The sequence below is a fragment of the Accipiter gentilis genome, unplaced genomic scaffold (genome assembly GCF_929443795.1).
Source record: "Accipiter gentilis unplaced genomic scaffold, bAccGen1.1, whole genome shotgun sequence".
Classification (NCBI taxonomy): domain Eukaryota; kingdom Metazoa; phylum Chordata; class Aves; order Accipitriformes; family Accipitridae; genus Astur; species Astur gentilis.
Window position 1 is genome coordinate 258,282 of NW_026060823.1, and position 25,274 is coordinate 283,555.

The following is a 25,274-nucleotide window of genomic DNA, read 5'->3' on the forward strand; positions in this document are numbered from 1 at the left end:
TCTGCCACTGAGGGAAGATGGATTTCTCTCTCGCAGAGTAGCTTTGTCCAACTACAGACGTAGCTTTTAGTCACCTAGTGGGCTCCCCCACCCCCCTTCTCTATGAGCTCATTTTTCAAACTTTTTTTTCTAGGCGTTTTCCAAAAAGCTGGCGGGGGTGGGGGGTGGTATTAGGACTGTAGTCCTATGAACTACTCTCCCCAGTCAGAACGGCTGTTTACTTTCAAGTGTAACTAGGCCCTGACCTAATTTGCCTTGTCTTCTTTATAGGCATGTCAACTTCCACTTCATAAGTCAAAATATTCCTAATGAGTATTTTCCTTCTTATGATACCATTTTCATAACAAATACAGAAGGAAAGCCAATGAAGCGGGAGTGTGGTGGCAAGCACTTCTTGTTCTCAACTGAAGCCTTTTTCTCCCTGCTCTCTGTTCATTTGAGACTACACTCATTTCTTGACCCTCCTACTTGCCTTCCACATCCTCACCCCCAACACTTCCCTCAGTATTGCTCGGCTATACTTTTGTCTGTTGTTTCAGTTGTAGCGTTAGTATAAGATTTCTAACCATTATTTACCAAATCTCACTTTTACAGTCACCTAGCAGCAAACCACAGCTGGTACAAAGTATTAAAACCACCCAAATATTTAGACGTGCCATACAGAACGTATGGAAATGTGCTATCAGAGGTGTCCGAGGGGCAGGGGGAGCGCCGGGGGGCGCCCCGAGCCCCGGAGCAGACTCGCTGGCAGGACTCGATAGGTGCGCGACTGACTGAATAGACGCTGGCCGGCCGGCCCCTTTGCCCTCTGGGCTGCGTTTGCGCTCCCTCTGCACGGGGCGAGGGGCTGTGAGGGAGCCCAGGGGAGGAGGAGGAGGTGAGGCGCTGGGGGGGGTCGGGCCGTGCCCCCCCTGTTCCTGCTGGGCTCCAGCTGTTGCAAATGTTCTGGTAAAGAAATCAACATTTAATCACATAGAAGAGTTAGGTTTGATTAAGAAGTAAAATTGTGAAGCGTAACGTATAGGATTGTTAAGTTTGAAACGTAGCCATAGAAACTTTAGGAGCTGTGTTATGCGTGACGCTAGGAACCGTAATATTGTTAAAGTCTGAAACAGCTAACCCTAGAAACCTCACCAGGAAGTTACTGGTTTTCCTACGTTCTGTTTCAGGAAACTAAGGAAACCGTCGTGGACACCAGTTTGCTGCTTGGAAACCCCCTTACCCTTCCCATCTCGATTTGAGTATCGACGATGCCAGTCAGCAGAGCCAAGTGTCACTGACCAATGATTGTTTTAAAATAAGAATATTGATAAGGTTATATAATCACAGGACCGATCGTTACAACGGTTAAATTTAAGAACGAGCATAGTATGCGTTTTTACGGAAGGAGCTTAGGTAACAATGACCTGACGGGAAAAGCCTGTAAAAACTGATGGATTTTGATACTAAGCGGGACACGCCTTTGGAGGAGCGATCCCCCATGTCCCCAGCGCTGCGATAAACAAAGTGCCTGCTTCTTAACTTCACGTTGGCGTTAAGGAGTTTTATTCTGGATTTCGGTAACGGTTTTGGCGACCCAGATGGGACCTTGCGAGTGAGACTGGACGAGATGGCGTGTCGATCGAGCTCCGGCCGGCACCGAGGTATTCTCGGGGAGAACCGTCACCCTCGACACGCAAAGCTCCTCGCAGCGCTCCCTGGAAAAAAGGTAAGGCGCTGCTTCTTTGGAATTTGTTTGGAAAGCCTGCCCGTGAGGCGCGGCGAAAGCTTCCCAGGGTTGGGGCTTGGAGGGTAGCCGTCTGCAGTGGAAGCCTAGGCGTCTGCCCGTAAGTCATAAGCGAAAGCTATTGCTGGGTTGGACTTTGTGTATTATTTGGGACAGCTGTCGTTTGCATTTGTTTGGTATTTGGTATTTGAATGTATATAAGTATAATGGCATTAGCAAAATTGTTTAAGAATAAGAGTGCAGGAAATAGAACTGCTGATGAAAAGTTACCAGAAACATCACCGCTGGGATGTTTATTGGCACGTTGGGGTGAACTGCAGGAAAAATGGTAAACAAACAGAACTTTGAGTTACAATACTATATTGCAATTACTGTTGTTTTGTAGGAGAGAGAGTAAATGGAATAAAGTGCCATATGTAGATTTGTTCTTTTTAAGTGAACGTATCGGACGGGGACCGGAGGGGAGTCTCCCAGCAGAACCTCTGGTTACAGCTAAACTGGGAGAACAGAAAATTGAATTTGAGTTGACACTAGAGTCACCTTTTCAGTTTTAAATACCTCAGAGGGAGAGTTAAGTTTTGAAGAAATTGGTGGTGTTGGTGCAACAAGCGAACGAGAAACTAGACCCTTCTTTAAATCTTTAACAATGAAATTAGGAAAGCAATGGGTCACTCGGCAGTTTTTGTATGTGCCAAATTCTCCTAAACTCCTGTTAAGGAGAGGTCTATTTGAGAACTTAGAGGCAGAAATTAAATTTAAAAATGGAGAGCTTAAAATTTTAATTCCAGAAACTAAACGTATCGAAGCAGCGGCTTTGTTGTTAACAGGATGTTTACCGAAAGCAGAAGATTATACCGGTCCAAGTGTAATGCTGTCATTCCAATCGTCTGGACTGGGACGTTCCCGGTAAATCCAAAAAGCAGAACCTGTGAGAGTTGATTTAAAGCCAGGATCGAATCCGGTAAGAATGAAACAATACCCCCTAAAACCGGAAAGTCGGAAAGAGTTAGTAATGGTAATACAAAAATTTTTAAGATACAAATTGTTAATAGAATGTGAATCCAGATATAACACCCCGATCTTGCCTTTTAAAAGGCTGATGAAAAAGATGATAGATTAGTTCAAGACCTCCTCAGAGCAATAAATCAAATAGTACAAGGTATTCATCCGGTCGTAGCAAATCCTTATACTTTGTTAACAACCCTAACGGAGAAATGAGAATGGTTCACAGTGTTGGACCGAAAAGATGCCTTTTTCTATATTCCCTTGGATCCCAATAGTCAAGAGGTTTTTGCTTTGGAATGGGAAAATCCTGAGACTGGGAGAAAAACACGATATACGTGGACAGTCTTCCCTCAAGGCTTTAAGAATAGTCTTACCATTTTTGGAAATCAATTGGCACGAGAATTAGAGATTTGGAAGAAAGAAAATAATCAAGAAATCTTGCTGAAATATATGGACGATCTGTTAATGGTAGCTGAGACGGAAGAACAATGCACAAAGTTAACTCTTAACTTTTTGAACTTTTTGGGAATCAGTAGATATCGAGTGTCAAAAGAAAAAAACCCAAATAACCCAGAAAGAAGAAACTTAAATTTGAGTTTTAAAATCCTAAAAGGACAGAGACAATTGGGAACTGAGAGAAAAGAGGCAATGTGTCGTCTCCCCGAACCTAAGACTAAAAAAATGAATGACAAGCATTTCCGGGAATGGTCGAGTGGTGTCACCTGTAGATTATAAATTGTGGCTTGCTGGCCTGACCTTTATAGGAGCAGCTCAAAACCTCAAACGACGGATTGGACCGATGCCGAGAAAGCTACCTTCCAAGAATTGAAACAGGCTGTAATAGGGGTGCCAGCCCTAGCGTCTGCCAGATCTCACAAGAGACACTTGAACTTTCTGCTCGTGAAAGAAGAGGTAGAGCTCTGGGTATCCTGGCCCAATATTTAGGGCCAAGTGGGCGAGCTGTGGCCTACTTCTCGAAGCGATTGGATAACGTGAGTCTGGGATGCTCTGGTCGTCCGAGAGCCGTCGCTGCAACTGTGCTACTGATCCAGGAAGCTCGTAAGTTCGCCTGAGGAGAAAGGATTACTGTACGTTTCCCATATGATAACTGTTGTGCTAAAACGGAAAGGGGGGCACTGGTTATCCCCTAGCAGAATGCTGAAATACCAAGTGGTGTTGTTGCTGGAACAAGATGATGTTTACCTAAAAACTACTACCGCCATTAACCCTGTTGCGTTTTCAACAACTGACCGAGTTAAAGGAGAACTGGAATGTGACTGCTTGCAGGCAATCGAAAGAGTTTACTCCAGCTGACTGGATCTCTGAGATGTGCCACTAGAAGAAACAGATTGGGAACTATATGCCGACGGAAGCGGTTCCATCTGTGAAGGAAAACGTTTTATCGAGATAGACAATAACTACTGAGGAGGTACTTGCGTTGCCAACTTTGCCTTCGATGATCTCTGCCCAAAAGGCTGAATTGATAGCTCTTACTCGAGCTCTGGAACTAAGTCAAGGAAAGCGAGTCAACACTTGGACAGACTCAAAGTATGCTTTTGGAGTGGTACGTGCGCATGGAGCGATACGGGGAGAAAGAGGACTGTTATCTGCACCAGGAACCGCCGTTCAGCACGCAGAACAAATACTGAAATTGTTAGAAAGCATTCAAAAACCAACAGCAGTCACGATGATGCACTGTAAAGCACATCCGTTAGGTAAGACCGGTCCTAACGCAGGTAACCGACTGGCTGATAAAGCTGCTGAAGAGGCTGCAGAAAAAGGCATCCTAGCACTAGTTCCAGAGAAAGGTATAAAATTGCCTAAAGAAACTCCAAATTATAATGAAAAAGATGAAGAATTAATTATTAGATTGCAGGCTAACAAAATGAAACAGGATAGGCTGTAACACCGACAGGTCGAATAATAGTCCCACCCACAATAATAAGAGAAAATGCCCCATTGAACATCACAGAGTATACTGGGAAACAGAAAGCGAAATATGACAAAGATTGTTTAAACAATTATAAGTGGATGTGAAATGTATATGTAAAATTATCCCCGAACCAGTAATAAGATCATCTTTGGGATTATTAAATAAGGAAATTTTTTAGAAGAATATTAGCAAATTGATTTTATAGAATTGCCTTGAAAATAAGGATATGTCCTAGTTTTAGTTGATATCTTTACTGGGTGGCCCAAGGCTTTCCCTTGTCGCACCAACAAAGCAAGGGAAGTAGTCAAAGTCTTGCTCAAAGAGATAATACCAAAATATGGGGTGCCTGTAAGAATGTCATCTGACAATGGCCCTCATTTTATAGCAAAGATTATGAGACAAGTTGAGCCAAGTATTATCTATGGATTGAGACTATCACACCCCACATAGACCACAAGCAAGTGTGTGGGCAGAGAGAGAGAGAGAGAGAGAATGAACTATATCCTTAAGCAACTGTCGAGTAAAATTTGTCAGGAAACCTCACTCCTCACATGGGTTAAAGCGTTACCCGTGGCTCTATTAAGAATCGGAGTATAGCCAGAAGAGAAAGAAAAGCCAAGTCTTTAGGAAATGTTGTATGAAAGACCATATCAAGAGTCCTGTGTTCTGAGTATCTTGAGTGCCTTTGGAGATATGTTTTTAAAAGGTGTTATGATTTCTTTAAGCAATTCTTTTCAAGAACTTTGTCAGTATGTCTCCACAGCTGGACCCTTAGAACTGGACGTAGCAGCGCATCCCTTCCGACCAGGAGACTGAATATATATAAAATCACCGAGAAGTGGAAAGGACCGTATCGAGTCATTTTAACAACACTTGTAGCAGTAAAGGTCTGGGAGAAGAACCTTGGCTTCATTATTCGAGAATAAAGAAAGCACCCAACAAGAAACTGGAAGTCTAAAGAAACTGTCCCTTTAAAACGGAAAATCTATAAGTAAGTTTCACGTTATCTATTTGGGAAAACAGTTGTGTAAAGTTTATAATGTTGGGGTTGCTATTAGGAATATTGTCGAGGGCAATAATCTTTTTGTGTGTTTAGAGGGTGTATGTGTTTTTTTTGAGGGGTTCTAAACATGAGATAAACAAAATGGAACAATTATTGTTTGAACTATTCATCTTGATATTAACCGGTTTTGTAATTTGAATTAAAAAAAATAATCTAGTTTTGTAACTGATTCAAAGTTTTGTAAAGACACAGAATTTAACCTCGGTAACAGCCTGCCTTTCCGATTCCAAAGTCAGATGAAAATCTAGTTCCGTGGAGAATACTGACATTGAATTTAACCAAAACTTGAGAAAAGAGGTAGAACAACGAGAATCATTTTAGCAGATTAAATTGGATGGATTTAAAAGGCAATTATTTTTTTTAAATTTGAAAGAAGGAATTATAGCGTTGTGAATTATAACGTTACCAAACCATCCACCTCACGGACAAAAGAATTAATTTACTCGCCCTTCGGGAGAAACTTGTACAAGCACCCCTCGGGGCTGTCAGCTGCCAAAACCGTAGAGACAAGTGCAAAAAGGAACTTGGGATCATGTTTAAAATATAAAACGATGTTTAGAACTTACTGGAGTTCCAGGATCCTTGTTAGAGCCACCCAGAGTCGGGACCATCTGTGGAAATTTAGACCGGTTTAGACAACCAGAGAAACATCACACATCCTAAACAGAGCTGTATGAAAGTTTGTACTTGCAGCTAGCTCCTCTGACCCCAAACTCCCAAGACCTTCTCTAGTAGCTAAAGCTCTAAGATGGGGGTGTATTTGTAGAAAGGATAATAATACTTCACATGATCTTTGGTCCCCTCTTAATAACGGGAAAAATTTAGCTTGGAGTTGACGGCATTAAAGGACAGGTGAAAAGTTCAGGCTTAACTGCTTGGGTGACTAGTGATGCTATATGACCCACTCACCTCTTCATGAAGGAGAAAAGCAAATCGTGGTCTTGAGACTTAATAACTCTATCCTCTCTCTGGAAGAAATCTCCCTTGTGGCCTCGCTCGCGGGTGGACCTGGGGAAATCGAAAAGATGATACCTGGCAATCGCCAAGTCTTAGAACTAAAATCAGATGGGTATTAAAATCTGTATTTTGACCCCAGTTAACACCTCTTCCACATCAGATGACTCTTGACATCTGTCACTCAGTCAAGGCAGTGCCTGCTGCTTCACTTCACCTTGGTGGTGAGGGGTTTGGTTGCGGGTTTCGGTACCACAGCTGCGGGCCGGGGCTGGAGGAGCCGCAGGTGCGGGCAGTGAGAGGCTGATGGCGACGCCCCCTCCCTGGCAAGGGGAGGGGCTGCCGGGGGAGGGGCCGCCGGGAGCCCAGGCAGGAGCGGAGCTGAGCAGTGACCGGGCTGCGGCTGCCCCGAGGGAGAAGGTGAGCGGGGCCGGGCGCCCCTCGGAGCGCGAACGTCGGAGGCGGGGGTGGCCCGGGGGAGGTGGGGGTGGCCCGGGGGAGGTGGGGGTGCCCCGGGGGAGGTGGGGGTGCCGAGGCCGAGGGGGAGCCCTGGGGGCTCACAGGGCGGCTGAGAGAATGTGCGCGCGGGGGTGGGGGGCGGGGCGCTGACAGGGCGGCTGAGAGAACGGGCGCGCGGGGGTGGGGTGGGGCGGGGCGCTGACAGGGCGGCTGAGAGAACGGGCGCGCGGGGGTGGGGTGGGGGGGGGGGCGCTGACAGGGCGGCTGAGAGAACGGGCGCGCGGGGGTGGGGGCTCACCGGGCCCCGTGGCGGGGCTGCGTAGTCGGCCGGCGGGTCCCGGGGAAAGCCCCGAGGAGGACGGCGGGGTCCGTGTTGCACGCACGGAGCGGCAGCGGGGCCGCGCCGTGCCGGAGCTACCCGGAGCGGCGCTGGGGGCTCGGCGGGAACTGCCGCTGCGCCGGCGTGGGGAGGTGGGGGGGAACGGAAGCGGCGTCCCCTCGGCGTCAGGCAGCAGGGCAGGCTGCCTCCCGGGGCATGCCGGGAGCTGTAGTTTTCGCGGACTCGGCGGCCGGGCAGCAGCGTGGCTCTCGGGCGCGGCGTAGTCCTCGCGGCCCCCGGAGTCCGACCAGGTCAGACTCGGGAGCGTTGCCGGTTTCGCGTGGTTTTCCGCGGGCTTCCCGCTGCGCCCGCTCCCCGACCAGCCGTGCGGACGCGCCTCCCGGGCGCATGCGCCGTGCTTCGCGTTGGGGCAGCCCGGCGTTCGCTCGCCGGCGCAGGCGCCGTCCCCGTCCCCGGAGGTTTGTGATCTTGGGAAGCCCATGTCCTGGATAGCTGGGGTTGTGCCTTGCAAGCTTGTGGGTTGTGGCTTGCAAGCTTGTGACTCCCACCAAGTTCCCAACAAATTCAAACGTAGAAATTGTGCATCAGCCCTCCTCGCCCCCTCCGAGCTGGTCTGTTCTCTGTGGTCACCATTAGTAGCCTCGGTTTCCCACCTGTGGTTCTCCACAAAGCCAGAGCCTCGCAGCTCCATGCTGAAGGGAGTGGGGAGCTACACACGGAGAAGGCAGAGGCCCGAGTTTGTCTTTTGGGGATGAGAAGTGGCGAGGAACTGCCATAAATGGGACGCATCCCTGCTTGAGGCATGGCTGTTTCAGCTGTGCACATGGAAAATCCTCAAGATACGTTGCATCTAGCCCTCCTTTCCATTGACCCCAGGAGAACTGGCCTCCTGTGTCCCCCAAGTTTATTTACTTCATGCTGCAGTGAAGTGGCTATTTTTCTTCTTTTCTCTGAGGATTTTGTGGATCTGGGCGTGGGAAGGAGTGCCTTAATGCTGGCTTTCTCAGCCTACCTCTGGGAAGCCAGGCATATCTGCAGATTAGAGCCGGGGGAGTGGCCCAGACGCCTTTTATTCCTCGGAGGGCAGTGGATTTGGGGAGTTAGAGCAAGGCATGCCTGGATGTTGGCCTCCCTGAGGGGGAGGGGGTTTACAGCCAGATGACTGAAGAGCCTCCCCCAATCACTCCTGGGGAAAGGGTTGGGGGGTGGCTTTTAATGTACCCACGGTATCGATGTGGCAGGTGAGCATACACCCCCCTCTTGGCTGGGGGATCTTATGTGGATGCCTGCTGAGCCAGGGCTGGAAGCCCCTCTGCACACCCTGGAGGAGCTGGGTGCAGACTGGGGACGTGAGGGCAGTCGTGACATGGACACGGAGCGGCAGAGAGTCCTGCTCTTTCAGCAGTTAACGGTGCTACCGCGTGGTCAAAATCTCAAGTGCACCCGTCCAACTGTGCATTCTCTTTCCTGGGGTTTGTTTGTGGGACAAATAAACTGCCCAGCACTAGATGAGAAGGTTGTCTGCACTCCACCTCAAATCAGGTGCGTCACCTCTCCGTCGGGAAAGAAGTATGGGGCTGGGCATAAAAGGAACAGTAACTCCAACATCGGGATTCTTTTTGGCTCTGGGCACAGAGCAGGTAACCACAGCGATACAGAGAGGGAAGGAGGTGCTGATGGGTTTGTACCTTGGACTTACACTGTAGAGGATGATCTGTTCAGGACATCCATGTCATAGAGTAGCTATTGCATGATTTATACTCGTAATCAGGTTCCTACTTGATAGCCTTAACTTTGCGTGGATTGCGTGTTGAACTTTGCAGTAGTTTGTTTGTTTTTACATTTCCTTAAGGTCTAGGCAAAGGTTTAGAAAGTTAGCAGACTTAAGGATAAGTATTTATTACTTTGTCCTGCCACGTTGCCATTTGAAACCCGTTCTGAGTGTTGGTGGTATTCAAGAAATTGGCCGAGATTTAGAGGGTGAATCTGTATCTTTAGGTGTACTGAGCAGAAAAGTACAATGGATCTTTTTAGTTGCCAGATAGCTTTCTTTATCCAGGCGGTCAATTTGTCAAGATCAGGCTGCAGTGTCCAGGGGGCCGGGGAGGGAAGGTTGGTGTTCAAGCTTCTCATTCCTATCAGCGGTGACTCCGCTTGCACCACTAAGTGGTGCTGTGTACATACGCTTAATTAAATCGGGAGCTGCCTGTGCCTGCCTGCTTGTGCAGTTCGGAGTGGTCATTTTAGAGAAGATGTTCTTTTGGCTGCATTTGTTCTCCTGTGATACAAAAACTTGACAGTGATTGGGGGCAACTACTACTTTAGGAGGATTTCTATAAAGTAAGAAATTGCTGGTTTTATTTTGTCATGATGGGCAAAACAATAACTGATTCAAAATCACGTCCACTGCAGCTTATGCTTCCGTAACACACCACTCAACTGATTTCTATGCGTAAATGTCTTCGGAGAGGAATCACAGGTGCCTGCTGTGACTGTAGGGACAAGCAGTATGGGCTCACAGGAACAGAACATGCTTTGCCTTCCCATCACCAGAAGAAAGAGAGAAAGAAAGAAAAGAGGTGAAGAAGGGTGCTCAGGAGCAAGAGGCTGCAAGGAAGTTGCTGTACATGATCCTTTTGCCTTGCTTTATCTGACAGAAAAGCTGCCTTCTGCTAGTTGGGTCTTGGCTTGAAAGACAAGGGGGAAGAGACTCCTGCCCCTCTCCCAGGGAGTGTGCTACTTTTGACTGGCTTGTTCTGACTATGTGATCTGCAATTACAATATTTAGGTTGCGTGCTGACAGTCTATACCACTGACTCCCTGAATGGTTTTTCATTTCTGTCCCTGCTTCCTTCTCCAGCTTTTTTCAATATATCAATTTAAAAAAAGAAAAAAAATAATAAAAATTTAACCTTACATGAACATCATGTGTTGGCTTTGGCCCCAAACACTTTATTTCCTAGAAATAAGTTGAGTCTTTTCATCAGAATACGTAAAAGATTTCTAGCCACTGTAGTACTATTGTATTGTTTGTTTTTTTAAATAAGATTCTGTCCAGGTTCCAGCATGTGCACTAAATTTCTACTGCAGTAGAAGAGAGTCTTAAGCTGAAGAGAGATTTCATGGTTGGGAGAGAAAAAGAGCAGATCTTGACTCAAAAGTAACTTTTCCAAGGGAAAGGTAAACTCTTTTGTTTCTTTGGGGATTTTTATTCTGATAGCACAAGCATCTTGTTCTCTCAGGATTTTGTAATCTCTGGGAAAAAAACCCTTGGTGTTGTGTCACTTTCCTCCTTCCCTGGTTGTGTTTTTTTCACTCCTTTCAGAGGAAGTGCTAATACTGTTATAATTTAGGAAGACATTTTTAACTTGTGACTCGGAGGTCTGCAGACATCACTGTAAAGACAGTTTCTGTGCATCCAAATGCTGTTAATCCCTTCAAATACGAAATGAAAGATGTGTAACTTGGAGCTGAGATGTCAGATTATTCCAGATGGGTCTGGTTTACTTTGCATTCAGTGTTCCTGTAGCCTGTTGCTTTGGAAGGTGCAGGTAATAAGCTTTTCAATTGAATAAATGAGCGGTAGTGGTTTTTTGTTTTCCTCCCCTAGAAATGTAGTGCTTGATCAGACTGCACTGACCTGTAGAAGTTGTGGGCACTGTGGTGTTCTCCAGAATGCTACTTGGGCTGCCACTACAAGTAGGTCATTTAAAATAGTAACCTTAGACCTTAAAAACACATAAAAACTTCACGATGCTTAAAGTATAGAGCAGAGTAGTCACCAGGTTAAAATAACTTCATGCTTATGACATGCACAGCGATGGTTCCTTTCAGGTTTTTTGGTGTTGGTTTTTTTTTTTTTCTTCTTCTTCTTCTTTAAGATGGCACTGGTTGCAGTGATCTTCACTTTTACGACACAGCTAACTGTCTTAGTATGGATATGGTTCCTTTCTGCCTACTATTTCCGTTTACTGGCAGACATAGTTAAGATAGCTCTTTGGAGTTGTGGAGTGCGCGTGTGTGTATAGATATATGTGTGTGTGTGTGTGAATGTGTATGAAAATAAGAAGACGTAAAGTCCCCTCCCCACATCATTAGTTTTTGCTGACCTGTATTTCAGTGTTACCAAGATTTTAAAGTGACCCAAGTATTGCTGTTGCAAATGTTTCCATGTTTGTCTAACTATTGTGATGACATAAATAAAAAGAAAAAAATCAAAACACTAAATGTTTTATTACTTGCCCTATAACTATATAGGTGTTCCCTGTCTAATATCGATTTCTTTTTTCAGGATTCACTGTATTTATTTTTTTTTTTACCCTATGAAACGGAAAGAGATTTCTGGCTTACTGTTGGCTTTGGATAGACGTTTTATCCTTGGGGAATTGCCCACCAATTACTTCATAGAGTTTGGAATTTAACTGAAGGACATTTTGCATGCCCGTGTTCAAATAGCGATGCTAACAGGCCACCATACGGTTCATGTTGATAGCTTTATGGATACTTAAAGGTAGGCAATAGTCTTATTTTTTAATAATGCTTAACCTTTTTCTCTTTGGCAAGAACAAGCAAGTCTGCCTGGTTTTGTAGGACTTGCAGCTTTTCCTTAACATCAGACTTTAAAAAGGGGAGAACCAGTAGTATCAGGTACGCAGTTAGGATGGTGATTTTTAAAATACTAAGCTGCGTAACAGTCTCGGGAAGAACATGTGTGACTGGGCGTGAGAGTCTGTGGTACAGCATTACTAACCTTTGCTGAAAAAAGTTTTGAAGAATGAAGCATTTGCTTTATGAACGGTACTTGAGGACGAATTCTGATGCTGCTAAAGTTTATTGAAAAATAGGCACTGATTTCAGTGATGATGCAGGTGTGGTTTCTGTTCATGCCTTAAATCTGAAAAGAAGAGAAGAGAAACCTCCATTTGAAGGAGGATTTTGTATGAAGGGTAATCAAACCAGTAACCTGCTTTAAGAACGACTTTAACATATTTGGAGCATCGGTTAAAGGCAAATAAGTAAGGTTTATCATATCCTCCTACCTAAGCTGTGACTATTGAATACAGTCAGCAGTCCACCTCAGAACTTGTTGGTGTGCAACTGCAACGTGTTAAGTTGTAAGGCTTCACAGCCACGAGCTGATGGGCCACAGTTCTCTCTGAGCATAAAGTGCTGTAAGTTTTAGTTTCTTGCACAGCAGTGACTCTTTTCAACATTAGTAACTATACAACAGGGTAAAAGGCAAAGGCAAATTTAGTGAATAATAATGTGTCGTTCTCAGAGTAGCTGTTTGCATTTCACCGTGATGCAGATGCTTTTTATAGCAGTTGTGTTGGCACATGTCTTATAATTCGGTTAATAATCTCCTGAACTCATGTAAACTTTTGGCTTCAACTGCATCACTGACAATATGTTTCACAATAGAATAATTATTTCCCTTATAAAAAAAAGGGGGGGGGGGGGAGGGAATAGGAAGAAGGGGTGGAGGAAGTGGGTATAAAAAAATCTGTTGTCTGCCAGTGCTGTGGGCTGCTCACTCATTTTTCTGTAGAACTCCTGGGTTTTCTTTTTTTGTTGTTGTTTTTCTACCTTAGCCTATTAGCCTATCCTCTGCACCTTTGGTCATTTCCTGAAGTTTGTCTGTAGTTTCCTACATGAGTAGGTAAATGTATCTATTTTACTTTACAGAGCTTTGATAGTTTTTTTAAATTGTACAAGTAATTTAAATCTTGGAACAAATGTCTTTGCTTATTGATTTTTGTGAGTAGCTGCAAAAATCTTATGTATTAGTTGCCCCTTTTAAAATTAAAATAAAAATGAATGCTATGCAAGAAATAGGTTGCAAGTAACTGTTAGGGTCTTACTACTGCTCGCTGTTGAGAGATCGTGGGAAGTGCAGAGAATTTGTGTTAAAAGTTACGGGCATTTTTCAAGATAGTTTTCCAGGTCTGAGGCATGCTGAAATACCTCTTTCCTGTGATAGTGTGTTTAGTTTCATTGACTTCAGCGGAACACACAGAACACATTGACTTAAACTAGCTGAGAATCTGATGATAAGGTTTTATACTCTACCTAACATAGTGTTGTGATGGCCTGTCCTCCAAACTCAAAATTATGTTTGATGATCTTAACAGGAGGCCGGATCTTTGATCTGGAAATTATGCTGATAGCGACATTACAGAATCCAGGCTTGTAACTTCACTGGTTTCTTGCAGCCCCTCAAGTTCATGAAGGACAATAAAGACCCATTCTCTTTTGTTCTTGTGCTATAATCAGTGATGGAAGTATGACGTTGTCAGTTGTAAGAAGTGGCTTAACTGCTGTTGGAGTCTGCTTTTATGCCTGAAAAACCTGTTGATTTGCATGGGTTTGCACAGCTTATGCTAATGATGTGGCTGGAATGAGACAGGATCTTGTGTAGTCTGCAAGGGCTGTATATGGTCCTGGTTTATAGCTGGGTGGGAGGGATTGGTTCAAGTTACTTCTGATTTGCCCTATTTAATATCTTAAATAGGAGTGGACAGGGTGATTGGAACGGTTTCATTTTTACAAGAGGACATTTATAAATCGGTTTTTATCCTGTGTTAGAATTAAGATGTGTATTTACTGGAGACAAGGAGTCTAGCCTCAACACTGAAACACCTCCGTTTTGGGCACACTGTTAGAACTTTTTTAAAATTTTCAAATCATAACAGTCTGTCAGTTTATGCTTGTTGAGTCTGAGACATTACATGATGCCCTTTGAACAGGTAAATATTGCTAGTACTTGATACTTGGTTTGTAGACTATACCTTTTGTATGTTCTGAAATCACATATAAATAACTTCTGTTGTTTCCCTTTCATTTATAGAAGCTCTGTTCATCAAACCATATAAGCACATACCTAAATTCAGTGTTAAACTTCCTGAATTGCTCTAAACTATTGTGTTGCTGTAAACTGTTTTGGCTGATAAACCTAAGCGGTCAGCTTGGTATTCCTATGTGTATATGTGATTAAGATGCAATAGCTCGGAACAAGTTACCAGGCACCTGCATGCTCCAGCTGCATAGGAGGCACAAAGCAGCTGGCCCGTTCCTTGTAATCAGTGGGAAAGTACAGATTCTCCTGTGACCTCGGTCACTCTTGTCTAACATATTAGATAAGAGTATGTTTATACTCCTCTCGCAGTGGGAGAAACACTGCTTGTGTCTGTGCAGTGTGTGAAAATCACTTTACCAAGATGCTTTTATTTTTAAGCCCTTGGGGGAAAAAAACCTCAAAACAAAGCGGAATTTAAAAACTTTTTTAATCCAAGGCAAACGTCAGGATTCTCATTCTTACAAAGTATTTTACAATTGTGTAACCTTGTAGACTGTACGGAGAATGAGGATCTTGCATGTGACATACTCAAAAGTTTCATTTTTGGTGTTCTACACGCTTCTACTGATCGCAGCGCCTTTGTTTCCTAACAGCAACTGGCAACAGACAATGCGTATGGGTTTCAAGGCCCTGTGGAACAGAGAAGGTAGTTTGCCAGTGTTCTTACTGCTGTTGCAGACATTGTTTCAGTGGACTGAAAGTGGCACGTTCCAAGTACCCTTTCCTACCATTGCTGCGTATTTTTTTTTTTTTTTCAATCCAGAAGAATGTTTCTGTACTTCCCTTCCCTATAGGTGCATGTTGATTTACATTGCATGCTATTGCAGTGTTCTTAGTCTACCAGTTACAGATTACTCCTTTCAGTTCTTGTGCATTTCTGAATGTGTATCTACCTATACACCTACTAAACTCACATTTCTTCAGACATGACATGCAACTGCTACGGAAGTCAGCTATTGTGCTAGTTATGGTGTTTGCCCCGTCAGTTGTTTTAGTATCTAATAAGTACCTGATGACAGAGAAGGGGAGTGTCAGAAAATAGACCAGTCAGGTCAGGCTTTATGTTAGAAATGGTTTTCATAAGATTTAAGAGAACGCAGTTTTGGCATAAGGATTTACATACCGCTCCCGGTGTTCTGTTGGGCTGACGTTTTGCAAGAAGCTGAGGTGTTTAACTTTCAGAAGCTGTTTATGTAAATTGGCTTACCTATGAGTACTCTCCTTCACCTGTGTAACGAAGAAATAAATGTGCATCTCTAGACATGTGCATATGCAGATATAATTGTAAGTGCAGAGCTGAGGATGATGCTTGTGTTTAAGGGTAGAAATACGGAGAGGGACAGCAGTGGGGAAAGAAGAACCTTTGAAGATAGTCTAGTGTTGCTCTCATTCTAGAGGTGAATGATCAACTTTCTGTACCATTCTTGACAAACGCTTGCCTAATTTATTCTTAAACATTTCCTGTAATTATTACTACTGTTGCAAAGATTGCCACATACCCTAAGTTTTTCAGGTTGTAATTTAAGCCCCATGATTCCGTGTAACTGTGTGCAGTGGATGCACACAAAAGTTCTTCCTTATAGCTACCTTTTAGAGTTTAAACATTGTTCTTTCTCTTCAGTATTGCCCTTTCTAGGTTAAGCGGCTGTTTTTCAATTTATGCTTTGAAGTCAGACTCCTGTACATCGTTGAGCACCCTCTTGGACTTACTGTAGACCCTCGCCAGTTATACTACACCCTTCTTGAAAAGCAGTACATCATCTGGAGGGTTCAGCAGCTAATCCGTGCACATGTAGCGCGGCAGAAATAATGCTTGGACGTACTAACTCCAGTGTGATGTGTGAGGAGGAATCACTGGGCCTTTTGATTAGCAAGAAACGGTACGTAAAAACTAGGTGACAGAAATAGGACACGCAGCTGGCATCCTCGTCTTCAAGCTTACAGTGCAGCTCCGTGGGCTTTGGCTGACTAAAGAAGAGCATGAGGCACAGGAGGGAACTGCTGCTGGATCTTAGTGAAAGGATGGCAAGTCATTTGGAGAGAGGTTTTCAAAGCCGGGAATTCAAGTCGGGTGCCCAATTCCAGATTGCCTGTGAAATCCCTGTGTACTTCCCTCGCTTGTCTAACTTTGTGTTGTATATTGTCTAGCAGCTTTTCTTTGAAAGTTAACAAAGCTACACTTGTGTGATAGGTGATGTAATGATCTCATAACAATAGGCAAAATCCAAGTCACAGAAAATGCCAGCATTTGAAAGAGAGCCCTGATAAATTGCTAGTGCCTTATACCACTGCCACTTACCAGGCCTTCCATGTTAGAGCTGTCTTAATCATTGATGCTGTTTCCTCAGACTTGGAGCTGTAATATCTGCTGCTTGTTTCAGGGTTTATTATGAAGTTGCTGATGGTACTGCCTTAGCCCTTTGGCTAAGAAGAATAGCAAATAATTTGTGGATTATCCGTAGAAGCAGCAGCCAAACAGCATTCTCTTCCAATCAATAGGGAAGAAAGCTGCTGCACCGGTTTGTCTGGGTTCCCTCATACCATAGGTCTTTCTCACATTTATTGATCCTTTTTGCAACTTTTTCAGGGTCAGTTGATGACCTGAGGGAACTGTCAGGTCTTTGAAAAGTGCTTGTAACTGTGAAAAGAGGTTTGTTGACTTCCTCACGTGATAAGTAGACATTGAAGAAATTGCATGTTGCTCATCTCTTAAGTCAGAGACCGGAATTGGATAGATGCTGTGTTACTAGAAAATAAAATACAACTGGGCCCCTTGAGACAGAAATGTCTTGATGAAATCGTGTAATATATTATCACAGGGACATAGTGATTGTTTTCTCAACTAACAAACAGATCCTAGGCAAAAATAATGTTTGTTCCAGGTAATTCTGGTCAGTCTCCCAAGGCAGTGGATCTGCTTTGCAAATGAGAAAAAGTGGACCTAAATACTATTTTTGTTCCCCAGTTCAAAATGGGCACAGCAGAGCCTCTACAGTTTTCAAATCGGTAGCAGCTCCTTCGCCTGCTTGTTAGCAGACAGAGCAGAATCTGTACTTTCTCCTGTATGGCTCTTGAAAGAAACTTGGTTGAACTCCTTTGCTTGGTGGAAAAAAAAGTGGGATGTTGGATCAAGTGCAACTGTAGCAAATATTGACCTTCCTGAAACTATTTAGAGTGTTCATGTGTTGATACTCGTTAGAAAAAACCAAAACTTGAAAAAAATCCTATAAGGATTAAGCTATAAGATTGTTTTCAGGGGAAGAAAAGGGAAAAAAAAAAAAAAGGAAAACTAAATGGAAGATAGTTTTAGAGAAAGTAACTTTCATAGCACTTGGAGGTACCATAGCTGTCTGTAAACAGGATGTTTAAGGAAAAGATACTCGGTCTCTTTATGATTCTTTCTGTGGCCTTCTGACTGAAAAGTCTGACTGTGTGAACCCTGGTTATCTGTGTTACAGAAAACTGATGTGTTTTGCAAGCTGAGATTCTTCTGCAACAGAGCAAAGTAGGAGAGACATGGTCTTGTGGTTTGGGTTACTATCATGTAATTTACACAGACTGTGTAACAGCCAAATCTTTTTGTGATTTAAAAACTTCATTTAATTGCATAAAGGATGAATGTGCCCCGTGAAGAGTTTCTTGTGTTCGTGCACATTGCCAGTGATTTACCGCTGAGAGAAGTCCTAGCAATTGTAAACAACTAGATAATTCATCAGAACATCACACATAAATAGATCTCCAGTAATTTTTATATCACAGTTAGTCTAATGCATTAACTTTTTATCTGTGGAGCTCTTCCGTAATAATCTACTTCTCATTTTATGGGATAGACAATGAAGGAATTTCTTGAAATATCTAAAAGACAACATTGGATGACAAAAGGGGAGAGACAGAATGGGTTTTGAGGTGTCAATGCAGTATTACAGATTGTGTTGCCATTCATAGAGGAGAAGACTACTTTGGTTATGATACCAAAAGATTTCTCTTCCACATCTGTGAGCTACACTAATTATTTTGCGCTTAGAAGCTTAAAAGATCCCGAGAAGGTAATTTCAACCTCTTAATAAAGGCTACATGGCTAACATGATATTATTCACTTTGTGTGATTTAGATTAACACACATCATTCTCGGTGAAAACTGTTGAATTAAGAGTTTTATTTTCACATATCCTGGATATCAGAAATTAGAAGACTACGTAAATTGTCAGAGGTTTCAGTTTGCAAGTCTACTGAAGCTTTTAAATGCCTGATTAATGTTTAAGCGCAGAAGAAAGCCTACTACTGAATTCAGGTGGGACCGTATTTCTGTGAAGCAGCACGTCTGGTTTTAGTACCCCCCCCGTGCACCTTTGTACCCTCACCTACCCTCCCCACTAGGTCCGTGTCTCCCCCATGCACACCCCCATCTCCTGCTCCAGCCCACCCCCTTCACCCACACGAGTTTTTAACCCACGCGAGTTGTTTCGCCCTGCGCACCCTGCTCTCCTATCTCCTGCCCTGCCTCCCTCCTTTCCCTCCTCCATATTCCACATGCGCGGTCCCCGGGAGCAGCGTGGCGGCGCGCAGGGCGCGGGTGTCGGCGGCAGCGGGCGAGCGCCGGGACCGCGGGTGGGGCGAGCGATCCCCTCCGGCGGGGGCGGCGGCGGGTGCCTCCTGCCCGCTGGCCGCCCGGGGCCGGCGGGACGGGAAGCTGCGAAGCGGCCGCCGCGGCAGGCTCCCGGTCCGCCGGAGGCGAGCCGGGCCAGGGCAGCGCCGGGCAGGTCCCCGAGAGCCGACAGGAGGGAAGAGGGGACGGAGGCGGGCACCCCCCAGGCGCGGCCAGCGGGCGCCTCCCCGAGTCGCCGGAGCTCCCCCGGCGCCTTTCCCCAGCCCCGCTCGGCCCCTGCGGCTGCCCCCAGCTGCAGCCCCTCCCCTGAAGCCTGTGCTGCAGCCGCAGGCAGCCCCCGAGCCCTGTCGTGAGGGCGGCAAGCTGGCCCTCCGGTGTTCTCGAGTCTCCCTTAAGGCGGGTGCCGTTAGCAGCGGCGCGGGGAAGGAGCGGCGTCCGTCCGCGGAAGCCCCTGCGGACGGAGGGGCTCCGGCCAGGGTGGAGCTGCGGTAATAACGGTCGCTGCTGCCTCTTTCCCTCTGCCAGAGGCCACGCCGTGAGTGCGGTTGTCCGTTCATCCCCGGGGATGCCGTTGACTGCAGCAGCCTCAGGCTCGCGTGGCCTGTCTCTGCCCGGCCTCCCTCTCCTCGCGGCGCAGAGGGACAGGCGGAGCGCTTACTGGCTGTGGACGGGAGCTGCTGAAGCTGGAGAGGCCACGGAAAGGTAAAGAAGAAGAAACGGAAGGCCATCTGGCTGGCAGCTGCCTCCCGCTGCAGGCCAGAGGGACCCTGCCTCTGTGGGTGTGGGAGGATCCCTCCTCGTAGTCCACAGCAGGTCAGACCGCCAGGGTGATGCGTGACCAGCAGCACGGTATGGCCACGTAGTGAACGAGCCAGCGAGGCTACGTGTCTAGGAGGCCTCATCTCGCAAGAGCTGCGAGGGGCTCGCGTGTTCCGTTATGCGGAGGACAGCCAAGCGACTGGAGTTACAGAAGAGGAAGGGAGGAGAGAAGGAGAAAGAAGCGGCTGAACTGGCAAAGTCTCTTGGCAGCGCCAAGAACAAGAGCTGCGGTGAGCCCCGGGCCCTCGGGGCCCCGTCTCCCCTCTTCGGTGTTGTGGTCCCTCCCTGCCCCCTCCATCCCCTGGTCCCCTCTCTTTCCCACACCCCTGCTTTTTTTTTTTTTTGCTTTTTTTTTTTTTTTTCCTTTCCTCCCTTGTACCTCTGATACTGAAAAGCCGGTCGACGAAACTCCCTAAGACTCGTTTTGGAGTTTTAGAAAGCAGGCGTTCTTCATTGCAGCGCTGGATGCACGGGGGATAGTTCCACCTAGTGTGCGTGCCACAGCTTTAGCACAAACAGGTTATATAGAATAACTAATTGCTTATTAATCAGATGAGTATACATATACATAAAAACGATGGCAACCGATTATCATAGCACTGCCTACATCCGATCACGTGCAAGGAAGGATCCATTTGAGACGAAGGGCTGCTTTTGCGACCACCGACCCATTTGAAGTTCTTGCTGGCTGTCCTCGAAGTCTTTATTCTTGTCCTTGTTCTTTGATCTTGAAGCTTAACGCAGTTTCAATCACATGTGGTCAGTTTCAGCATTGTTCCCATTTAGCTTACAGGGGAACATCTAGTCATAAGAGCAAAGAACTGCAAAACTTAGGAGTACCTACCTCTGCTAGTTAATTGCTCGGCTATACTTTTGTCTGTTGTTTCAGTTGTAGCGTTAGTATAAGATTTCTAACCATTATTTACCAAATCTCACTTTTACAGTCACCTAGCAGCAAACCACAGCTGGTACAAAGTATTAAAACCACCCAAATATTTAGACGTGCCATACAGAACGTATGGAAATGTGCTATCAGAGGTGTCCGAGGGGCAGGGGGAGCGCCGGGGGGCGCCCCGAGCCCCGGAGCAGACTCGCTGGCAGGACTCGATAGGTGCGCGACTGACTGAATAGACGCTGGCCGGCCGGCCCCTTTGCCCTCTGGGCTGCGTTTGCGCTCCCTCTGCACGGGGCGAGGGGCTGTGAGGGAGCCCAGGGGAGGAGGAGGAGGTGAGGCGCTGGGGGGGGTCGGGCCGTGCCCCCCCTGTTCCTGCTGGGCTCCAGCTGTTGCAAATGTTCTGGTAAAGAAATCAACATTTAATCACATAGAAGAGTTAGGTTTGATTAAGAAGTAAAATTGTGAAGCGTAACGTATAGGATTGTTAAGTTTGAAACGTAGCCATAGAAACTTTAGGAGCTGTGTTATGCGTGACGCTAGGAACCGTAATATTGTTAAAGTTTGAAACAGCTAACCCTAGAAACCTCACCAGGAAGTTACTGGTTTTCCTACGTTCTGTTTCAGGAAACTAAGGAAACCGTCGTGGACACCAGTTTGCTGCTTGGAAACCCCCTTACCCTTCCCATCTCGATTTGAGTATCGACGATGCCAGTCAGCAGAGCCAAGTGTCACTGACCAATGATTGTTTTTAAATAAGAATATTGATAAGGTTATATAATCACAGGACCGATCGTTACAACGGTTAAATTTAAGAACGAGCATAGTATGCGTTTTTACGGAAGGAGCTTAGGTAACAATGACCTGACGGGAAAAGCCTGTAAAAACTGATGGATTTTGATACTAAGCGGGACACGCCTTTGGAGGAGCGATCCCCCATGTCCCCAGCGCTGCGATAAACAAAGTGCCTGCTTCTTAACTTCACGTTGGCGTTAAGGAGTTTTATTCTGGATTTCGGTAACGGTTTTGGCGACCCAGATGGGACCTTGCGAGTGAGACTGGACGAGATGGCGTGTCGATCGAGCTCCGGCCGGCACCGAGGTATTCTCGGGGAGAACCGTCACCCTCGACACGCAAAGCTCCTCGCAGCGCTCCCTGGAAAAAAGGTAAGGCGCTGCTTCTTTGGAATTTGTTTGGAAAGCCTGCCCGTGAGGCGCGGCGAAAGCTTCCCAGGGTTGGGGCTTGGAGGGTAGCCGTCTGCAGTGGAAGCCTAGGCGTCTGCCCGTAAGTCATAAGCGAAAGCTATTGCTGGGTTGGACTTTGTGTATTATTTGGGACAGCTGTCGTTTGCATTTGTTTGGTATTTGGTATTTGAATGTATATAAGTATAATGGCATTAGCAAAATTGTTTAAGAATAAGAGTGCAGGAAATAGAACTGCTGATGAAAAGTTACCAGAAACATCACCGCTGGGATGTTTATTGGCACGTTGGGGTGAACTGCAGGAAAAATGGTAAACAAACAGAACTTTGAGTTACAATACTATATTGCAATTACTGTTGTTTTGTAGGAGAGAGAGTAAATGGAATAAAGTGCCATATGTAGATTTGTTCTTTTTAAGTGAACGTATCGGACGGGGACCGGAGGGGAGTCTCCCAGCAGAACCTCTGGTTACAGCTAAACTGGGAGAACAGAAAATTGAATTTGAGTTGACACTAGAGTCACCTTTTCAGTTTTAAATACCTCAGAGGGAGAGTTAAGTTTTGAAGAAATTGGTGGTGTTGGTGCAACAAGCGAACGAGAAACTAGACCCTTCTTTAAATCTTTAACAATGAAATTAGGAAAGCAATGGGTCACTCGGCAGTTTTTGTATGTGCCAAATTCTCCTAAACTCCTGTTAAGGAGAGGTCTATTTGAGAACTTAGAGGCAGAAATTAAATTTAAAAATGGAGAGCTTAAAATTTTAATTCCAGAAACTAAACGTATCGAAGCAGCGGCTTTGTTGTTAACAGGATGTTTACCGAAAGCAGAAGATTATACCGGTCCAAGTGTAATGCTGTCATTCCAATCGTCTGGACTGGGACGTTCCCGGTAAATCCAAAAAGCAGAACCTGTGAGAGTTGATTTAAAGCCAGGATCGAATCCGGTAAGAATGAAACAATACCCCCTAAAACCGGAAAGTCGGAAAGAGTTAGTAATGGTAATACAAAAATTTTTAAGATACAAATTGTTAATAGAATGTGAATCCAGATATAACACCCCGATCTTGCCTTTTAAAAGGCTGATGAAAAAGATGATAGATTAGTTCAAGACCTCCTCAGAGCAATAAATCAAATAGTACAAGGTATTCATCCGGTCGTAGCAAATCCTTATACTTTGTTAACAACCCTAACGGAGAAATGAGAATGGTTCACAGTGTTGGACCGAAAAGATGCCTTTTTCTATATTCCCTTGGATCCCAATAGTCAAGAGGTTTTTGCTTTGGAATGGGAAAATCCTGAGACTGGGAGAAAAACACGATATACGTGGACAGTCTTCCCTCAAGGCTTTAAGAATAGTCTTACCATTTTTGGAAATCAATTGGCACGAGAATTAGAGATTTGGAAGAAAGAAAATAATCAAGAAATCTTGCTGAAATATATGGACGATCTGTTAATGGTAGCTGAGACGGAAGAACAATGCACAAAGTTAACTCTTAACTTTTTGAACTTTTTGGGAATCAGTAGATATCGAGTGTCAAAAGAAAAAAACCCAAATAACCCAGAAAGAAGAAACTTAAATTTGAGTTTTAAAATCCTAAAAGGACAGAGACAATTGGGAACTGAGAGAAAAGAGGCAATGTGTCGTCTCCCCGAACCTAAGACTAAAAAAATGAATGACAAGCATTTCCGGGAATGGTCGAGTGGTGTCACCTGTAGATTATAAATTGTGGCTTGCTGGCCTGACCTTTATAGGAGCAGCTCAAAACCTCAAACGACGGATTGGACCGATGCCGAGAAAGCTACCTTCCAAGAATTGAAACAGGCTGTAATAGGGGTGCCAGCCCTAGCGTCTGCCAGATCTCACAAGAGACACTTGAACTTTCTGCTCGTGAAAGAAGAGGTAGAGCTCTGGGTATCCTGGCCCAATATTTAGGGCCAAGTGGGCGAGCTGTGGCCTACTTCTCGAAGCGATTGGATAACGTGAGTCTGGGATGCTCTGGTCGTCCGAGAGCCGTCGCTGCAACTGTGCTACTGATCCAGGAAGCTCGTAAGTTCGCCTGAGGAGAAAGGATTACTGTACGTTTCCCATATGATAACTGTTGTGCTAAAACGGAAAGGGGGGCACTGGTTATCCCCTAGCAGAATGCTGAAATACCAAGTGGTGTTGTTGCTGGAACAAGATGATGTTTACCTAAAAACTACTACCGCCATTAACCCTGTTGCGTTTTCAACAACTGACCGAGTTAAAGGAGAACTGGAATGTGACTGCTTGCAGGCAATCGAAAGAGTTTACTCCAGCTGACTGGATCTCTGAGATGTGCCACTAGAAGAAACAGATTGGGAACTATATGCCGACGGAAGCGGTTCCATCTGTGAAGGAAAACGTTTTATCGAGATAGACAATAACTACTGAGGAGGTACTTGCGTTGCCAACTTTGCCTTCGATGATCTCTGCCCAAAAGGCTGAATTGATAGCTCTTACTCGAGCTCTGGAACTAAGTCAAGGAAAGCGAGTCAACACTTGGACAGACTCAAAGTATGCTTTTGGAGTGGTACGTGCGCATGGAGCGATACGGGGAGAAAGAGGACTGTTATCTGCACCAGGAACCGCCGTTCAGCACGCAGAACAAATACTGAAATTGTTAGAAAGCATTCAAAAACCAACAGCAGTCACGATGATGCACTGTAAAGCACATCCGTTAGGTAAGACCGGTCCTAACGCAGGTAACCGACTGGCTGATAAAGCTGCTGAAGAGGCTGCAGAAAAAGGCATCCTAGCACTAGTTCCAGAGAAAGGTATAAAATTGCCTAAAGAAACTCCAAATTATAATGAAAAAGATGAAGAATTAATTATTAGATTGCAGGCTAACAAAATGAAACAGGATAGGCTGTAACACCGACAGGTCGAATAATAGTCCCACCCACAATAATAAGAGAAAATGCCCCATTGAACATCACAGAGTATACTGGGAAACAGAAAGCGAAATATGACAAAGATTGTTTAAACAATTATAAGTGGATGTGAAATGTATATGTAAAATTATCCCCGAACCAGTAATAAGATCATCTTTGGGATTATTAAATAAGGAAATTTTTTAGAAGAATATTAGCAAATTGATTTTATAGAATTGCCTTGAAAATAAGGATATGTCCTAGTTTTAGTTGATATCTTTACTGGGTGGCCCAAGGCTTTCCCTTGTCGCACCAACAAAGCAAGGGAAGTAGTCAAAGTCTTGCTCAAAGAGATAATACCAAAATATGGGGTGCCTGTAAGAATGTCATCTGACAATGGCCCTCATTTTATAGCAAAGATTATGAGACAAGTTGAGCCAAGTATTATCTATGGATTGAGACTATCACACCCCACATAGACCACAAGCAAGTGTGTGGGCAGAGAGAGAGAGAGAGAGAGAATGAACT

General features: G+C 45.1%; 1 protein-coding gene and 1 long non-coding RNA gene across 19 annotated transcripts in view; one reads left to right on the top strand and one right to left on the bottom strand.

The window, feature by feature from the left end:
• Positions 1 to 25,274, top strand: part of LOC126036761 (electroneutral sodium bicarbonate exchanger 1-like) — a 340,015-nt gene that overhangs the window by 66,210 nt on the left and 248,531 nt on the right. The gene's annotated exons all lie outside the window — the stretch shown is intronic.
• LOC126036774 (uncharacterized) lies at positions 2,414 to 6,897 on the bottom strand. The gene is made up of 3 exons (XR_007505365.1): positions 6,637 to 6,897; positions 6,294 to 6,338; positions 2,414 to 2,652 (listed from the first exon to the last, which is right to left on the bottom strand). It is a non-coding gene; the product is annotated as an uncharacterized LOC126036774 (long non-coding RNA).